A 7,037-nucleotide genomic window follows, 5' to 3' on the forward strand; every position below is an offset into this window, starting at 1 on the left:
GGTGCTTGGTGTGTCCCCTGTTCCCCTCAAGACAAAGAATGCCATGCTCCTCTCTTTCTCTGTTCCCTGAAGAAGCTCTAGCTGTGCCAGTTTTGTTTCTTTCTGCCTCTATGATGTCAGAGACTGACAGCAGAGATGAGGGGGGCGTATGGGTGACACTGGTCCTGAAGCAGCTGTGGCATCTCGGGGAAGTGGAAGAGAGAAGAAGGGAAACATTTTTTTGAAACAGAGTCTCACTCTGTCGCCCTGGGTAGAGCGCTGTGGCATCACAGATCACAGCAACCTTAAACTCTTGGGCTCAAGTGATCCTCTTGCCTCAGCCTCCAAGTGGCTGGGACTACAGGTGCCCACCACAATCCCCGGCTAGCTTTTTTTTAATTTAATTTTTTATTAAATCAGAACTATATACATTTATGGCATACAATGCAATGATTTGATATACAATGTGGAATGCTTAAATCAAACTGATTAACATAACTATCACCTTACTTATGTATTTTTTGTGGTAAGACATTTATAATTTACTCTTAGTTGTTTGGAAATGTACCCTTGTACCGTGCACATGAGGCGAGATCCAACCAAATACCCTCCCTCTGCTCCTCTTCCCTCTCTCTCCTCTCCTCTCCCCTTCCCTCTCCCCCCCCCACCTTCTTGTTGGACTATATTTGTGTTTTATCATTCATACAGGAATGTATTTATATATTGGTTTCATAGTACTATCGAGTACATTGGGTACTCTTTTTTCCATTCTTTTTTTTTTTTTTTAGAGACAGAGTCTCACTCTGTCACCCTCGGTAGAGTGCTGTGGCATCACAGCTCACAGCAACCTTCACTCCTGGGCTTAGGTGATTCTCTTGCCTCAGTCTCCCAAGTAGCTGTCTTTTTTCCATTCTTGAGATACTTTACTAAGAAAAACGTGTCCCAACTCTATCCAGGTAAACATAAAAGATGTAAAGTCTCCATCTTTTTTATGGCTGAATAGTATTCCATGGCATACGTATACCACAATTTGTTAATCCATTCATGGGTTAATGGGCATTTGGGCTGCTTCCACAACTTGGCATTTATGAATTGGGCTGCAATAACATTCTGGTGCTCTTGCTCAGGCTGGTTTTGAACACCTGAGCTCAAGCAATTCGCTGGCCTTGGTGTCTCAGAGGGCTGGGATTACAGGTGCGAGCCACTATACCTGGCCTCAGAAGAAGGGAAACTTCAAAAGACATATTGTTGGCTGGGTGTAGGGCTCACACTTATAATCCCAGCACTCTGGGAGGCTGAGGTGGGTGAATCACATGAGCTTGGGAGTTTGAGACTGGCCTGAGCAAGAGCAGGACTGTTCTTATTAAAAATAGAAAAACTAGCTGGGTTTTTCTATTCTTTTCTACAGGTAGGCTCCTGTAGTCCCAGTTACTCAGGAGGCCGAGGCAAGAGGATTGCTTGAACCCAAGACTTGGAGGTTGCTGTGAGCTACAATGACTCCAGAGCACTCTCCTCAGGGTTATGGAGTGAGATTCTGTCTCAAAAAAAGAAAAAAAAAAAGACATATTGTTATTGCATGAATCCCCTTCGCAGTGTTAGAAGATGCAAATGAAGGGCTTAGCTTTCTGGTTGCCGGCTCGGTTTCTGTGACAGTGGCAGCACTTTGGGACGGGGCCGGGGTGCAGATTTGACTTGTATCACCACACCATTGTCACAGCATCGGGGGTGATGCAGCAGCTAGGCAGAGGGGGCCCCAGGGATCCCCTGAACAGGAAGGGCAAGGGAGTCACCAGGTGCCAAGGATGCACCTGTGTCAGGGGCTGGGACGCAGTTCAGACAGGGATACGCCACAGCCCTGGGCTGCTGGGAGCTTCAAGCTTAGTGTTGGAGAGAGGGAGACACAGCAGTTTCACGCTAAGGCGGTAGGTGGCTGGGTGCTGGTCTACACAGCAGGATGAGGAGGCAAGGAGGAGCGCCACTTAGCTTGGCAGCAGCGGGGTTACGTTGTCAGACAAACCTTCCTGGAGGAGAGAGCAGCTGACCAAGTCTTGAGGGCAGAGGGTAGGCAGGAAGGGGAAGATCTTCCAGAGTAAGGGACCTGTATGGACAGAGATGGTGAGGCAGGCAGGAGCCTCCTGTGTACCGGGAATGATGAGCAAGTCAGTGTGACCAGCAGAGCAACCCCAAGGCAGGGAGGGAGCCCCTGGGCTGGGGAGGAAGGGCCACACCCAGAACCTTGGCTGATATCCTCGGGCCAGCAGTGCCCCAGAGGGGCTTTTAAGCAAGGGTGCGATTAGTCAGACTTATGTTTTAAATAAACTGCTCTGGAGATGAGTGTGGGGAGGAAGGAGCCCCTGGAAACCACCTGGGAGCATCCGAGTTCTGGCTTGCCCATTGTTTCCTTGGGCAGCTCAGCATGTCTGAGCTTCCATTTCCTTGGCAGTAAAAAGGGGTTCACAAAGTCTCTCTCTCTCTCTCTCTATATATATATATTTACTTAAAAATAATTCCAGGGTGGCGTCTGTGGCTCAAAGGAGTAAGGCATTGCCCCCATATACTAGAGGTGGCAGGTTCAAACCCAGCCCCGGCCAAAAACTGCCAAAAAAAAAATTGATAGTAATAATTCCATTTATAGTCCACAATTTGTTCAAATACTGGTTTTATTACAAACTTTCTATAGTATGTTTTTAAACAAATACTTCACATTGTGTCTTGACTGTCCCTACAGAATTTCAGGGTAATACTACTGCAAGTTTTTAATAATTTAATTTTAACTAAAGGGATGGCAGGTGGTCACATGCAGTCCATGTGGGATCCTTGCGAGACATTTAGTGAGTTTTCTGGCGTGGACCACCCCTTTGGAGCTGAAGGTAACTCATCTGTTGAGAGACGTGACTGTGGGTTGGGACCACTGCTCTCTGAGTCTTCCAGTTGTCCTGTGTTATCTTCCCAATGAATGTGGAATCTTATGACCCTGGGATTAGATGGCAAAGTGTTCCTCTGAAACTTAGAAAAGTCTGGCTTTACCGGTGGATTTTCTCTTAATTCTGTCTCAGTGTGTTCATTATTTACGCAACAGCCAAATCTAATAAATTCTTGACCCTGATAGGTGCAGGAAATTAGTACAACTGTTATACCTGCGGCACCTGCTTCTGTACGGAGTCCTGGATCGGGGGCATCAGCCTGAAGTACAAACATGTGCCTTCCTGCAGGAACAGGGCCCCTAACATGGAGTCTAAACCTTGACCATATTCTCCACTGTCTGCAGAGCCCACGTAAGATAATCTTCCACTCTGAGTCCTCAGACAGGTCCTCAGTGCACTTGAAGGTGATCTCAAACTGGAATGGGTTGTAGAAAGGAGAAGGGTTATCTAGAACCACTACATTGTGCATCTGAACCTTTGCCATATTTTGAAAAAAACAAAAAACAAAAATAAAAAGGGAAGTGGGGCTTGTTGCAGCTCCTTGAAGCCCAGCGCAGCCCGGGCCCTCGCACCTGCCTGACGCCCTGCTGCCGCGACTTGAGAAACTTCCCTCCCTCTTTTTATTTACCCCAGAGTGGTCTGCAGTGGCCTGCAGCTTTCCTGTTTCCCACGAAATCTCTTTTGAAGTATTTGGAAAGAATAATCGTTCAGTGCTTTGAAAAGGTGACTAATTGGTATAGTTCAGGCAAGAGATGAGGAGGCTGGAAGTAAGTGGTAGAACAGAGAGGCGTAAGAGGGCTTAGAGTCTAGAGGAATCGTGGCCGAAAGTCTGCGGACTCTTCAGTGGGGCGGTTGTGACACACGGAGGGAGGGACAGGAGGAGGATGCCTCAGCAGACTCGGTTACTGTTCTCCGGTTATCAGTGAGAGAGAAACAACTCTGGCTAATCTCAACAGAAAGTCAAGTTAGTGGAAACAAGTAGCCTAGCTCTCAGAGTCTAAGGACAAGCTCGTTAGTGAGAGCTCAGAGCGTACCGACATGGGTGGCTCTGGAAGCATTCAGGTGTAGGAAGTAATGGACAGTATCAGGATGGACCCGCACCCCTGGGTCATATCCTCCTATTCCTTCACCTAAGAGTCTAGCTGGCCTTGCCCACACAAAGCACAGTGAACGGAATATTAGAGACAGATGTGTCCCCCAAAGGACATCAAGTGCTCTTATTAGCAGACGAGGGGGGTGGATGCTGGGTGGGCAAGAGCCATCATATCTGGGATGTCAGGACATCCATCAGCATCACCACAACTGGTACTGCCGTTCACACCAGTAACCAAGAAAGGCAGGTGGATGAGGGCTTCTGTGGAGAACTGGTTGCATTTCATTTTCCATATTGACATGCAATATAGGCTTTTGCAGAGTTTATAAAAGATTTAAGAGGGAGGTATAGAACTGGAAGTTATCAGTTTACAAGAGTTGAGAATAGATGAGATTGCCCAAGGATGACCCCCAAGGAAAGAACATTGTACTGAGCATCAACTTTTGAAGAAATACCTGCTGGGATATAATAATAATGATTAAAAATAAAAATAAAAATGAATATATGCCAGCAACTGAGAAGGAATGCTTTCAGAGACAGAAGATGACCCAGAGAGATTGGAGGTAGAATTTCGCCAAGCCAGTTAAGGGTGACCAACCACCCTGGTTTGCCAGGGCTGCCCCAGTTTGAGTGCTGAAAGTTCCCTGACCCGTGAACCCTGCCAGCCCCTGGCAAATTGGAGGGGTGGGGGCTGGTCACCCTGGAGTCAGGAGTGTCGCAGAGCTAAGTGCAATAGGAGCGTAGATGAGCCCTGAAAAACAGCCAGGGGAGTCGACACTTAGGGAACTTTGACAGCCGTGGCCGGGGCTGTCACAGGGAGAGGTGAAGGCAGAGGCCCGGCTGCACGGGCTGAGGAATGAGGGCAGAGAAGGCGGAGGAAGTGGGCATGCTGGCAACCTTCTCAAGAAGGGAAAGAGACACAGGGGATGTTGGCTGGGGGGCCAGGCAGGGTCAGGGAGATTTGTTCGGTTTGGTTTAAGGAACTTGAGCAAGTTCACAGGCTCATCTATGGTAGAGATGAAACAATAGGGCTGAACACCGGAGAGCAGAGGTTATACTTGAAGGAGCTGGGTCCTAGGGAGCAGACGTTTATGGGGTGACAGTTCAAAGGCCAGAAGAAAGATGCAGTATCTGGGTAGAGATATAAATACTCTCGCAGCAGGAGAAAAAGTTAGGGGCTACAGATGCTGTTGCCTCTGTTTCCTTAAGGAAGTTGTTCAGAGTGAGAGTGTGTTCTGGGGCGGCCAGTGATGGAGATGGGAGGAGAGCCAGCCTGGAGTGAGCAAACGGCTGTCAGAGCCTGGGTCTGGGTCAGGGGCTGGGGGTGGCCATGAACCAGTCTGCCCTGCGCCAATTTCTCCAGCAGTTGCTGAACTGGGTGCAGGAGAAAGAAGACCAGCTGAGGCTGGTGAAGCAGGAGTGCCGGGTTGGAGGAGAGGAAGGAGAATCTCTCTCAGGCCAACCAGCCACTGTGCTGAGCTTGGGCAAGGAGGTGGGGCCAGAGAGGGGGTTGCTGGATTGCCAGATAACAGGGGAATTAAAAGCAAAGGAAATTATGGGTAGACCCATATTTTCTCCTGAGCCAGAATAGCCTGCAGTGGCTTTACTACTGTACTGCTTGGCCTTGAATGAGTAATTTTTACCTCTCCAGGCCTCAGTCTCCCCATCTGTAAGACCACGTAATCTCTACGGCGTTCTCCAGCTGTAACCATAAATGATTGTGCAAACCAGCATATCCAACCCTCTGGGCCCTTTTGGAGCCTTCTATTCTGTAGCTTCTGAGCCACTGTGAATCATTTTCTGCTCAACCCTGGGGAGCAAGATCTGAGATTTCAGTTATCAGGGCCAGATGCCAAGAAATAGTTTCAACTACCATTGGCTGAAAGTTGACATTCAGGTTGCTTTGCCTCAGGAGTCCCAGTAAATATTAACCAACGCCCCGGTGACCTTGGACAAGCTGCTGAAATAATTCATCCCTCGATTCACTTGACCAAGAAAAGCAAGTGGTTACATGCTGAATGTGGCCAGGTAGAAGCTGACTCAGAATGGTTGGAGGAGGAAGGCTGTAAACAGAAATATTAATTCTTGGAAATGCCACTGCCTTAGGTTGGGTTCCCTCCAAGCAGAGGCTGAGATAGGAATTGCTGTCAAAGATAGTCACTGGGAGAAGTCTCCCAGGAGAAGGGGAGACAGGAGAGGAGCACAAGGCAGGGGATAAATGCTAAGTAAGGGGGTGGTCTGCTCCTGTGAAACTCTGGAGCACAGACTGCGGAGTCGGAGTTGGTCTCACCTAGGGCAAGGGGGCGAGCATTTTATACCCAGATGTCAACCAGTCATGGAGTGAGGGCTGTGGACAGGTGAAGTGGAGGGGAGAAAGGGGTGGAACCTTTCTGGTGAGGGTACTCTTATTTGGCCCAAGGAAATTCTGTGTGGAAGAGGGCCACAGAGTTTTATCAGCAATGCTCACATCTGCTGGTTGGGAAAAAGTGTCACCAACGGTATCCACTTCTGCTACCCTACAAGTAACGAACAGAAGTTTTATCTTTAGGTCTGTTAGTGGATGGGAAAGGACGTATAGGCAGATGGCAAAAAACAAAACAAGAAAATAACCAAAGGAAATGGTGGTCCTGCCATTCACGCAGATTTAAAAGCTATTTGAAGTTCATAAATGATCAGCCCATAAACATGACTCAGTACCCCAGTGACGAACAGTAGGACTGTTCTTACCCCTTCTATATGTATTTTTGAAATTTCACACTGCTGACAAAGAATTAATATCCTTAATATATATAACATTTCTACAAATTGATAAAAATGAAGATCCTGATATTTATGTAGGAAAAGGACATTAACCAATAATCCACCAAGGAGAAAATAAAAATAGCTAACAGACTTTTAAAAAGGTCCTTTGAGGCTGTGCCTGTAGCTCAGTGGGTAGGGTGCCGGACATATACACCGAGGTTACTGGGTTCAAACCCGGCCTGGGCCAGCTAAAACAACCCTGACAACTGCAACAACAACAAAAAAATAGCCAGGCATTG

At 47.8% G+C, this 7,037-nt stretch overlaps 1 pseudogene; it reads right to left on the bottom strand.

Annotated features, from left to right (window-relative positions):
- Positions 1-2,772: 2,772 nt before the first annotated feature.
- On the bottom strand, positions 2,773-3,387 carry LOC100962578 (annotated as a pseudogene).
- Between the last annotated feature and the right edge of the window lie 3,650 nt (positions 3,388-7,037).

Source organism: Otolemur garnettii, unplaced genomic scaffold (assembly GCF_000181295.1).
Source record: "Otolemur garnettii isolate 467f Iridium unplaced genomic scaffold, OtoGar3 scaffold00066, whole genome shotgun sequence".
Classification (NCBI taxonomy): domain Eukaryota; kingdom Metazoa; phylum Chordata; class Mammalia; order Primates; family Galagidae; genus Otolemur; species Otolemur garnettii.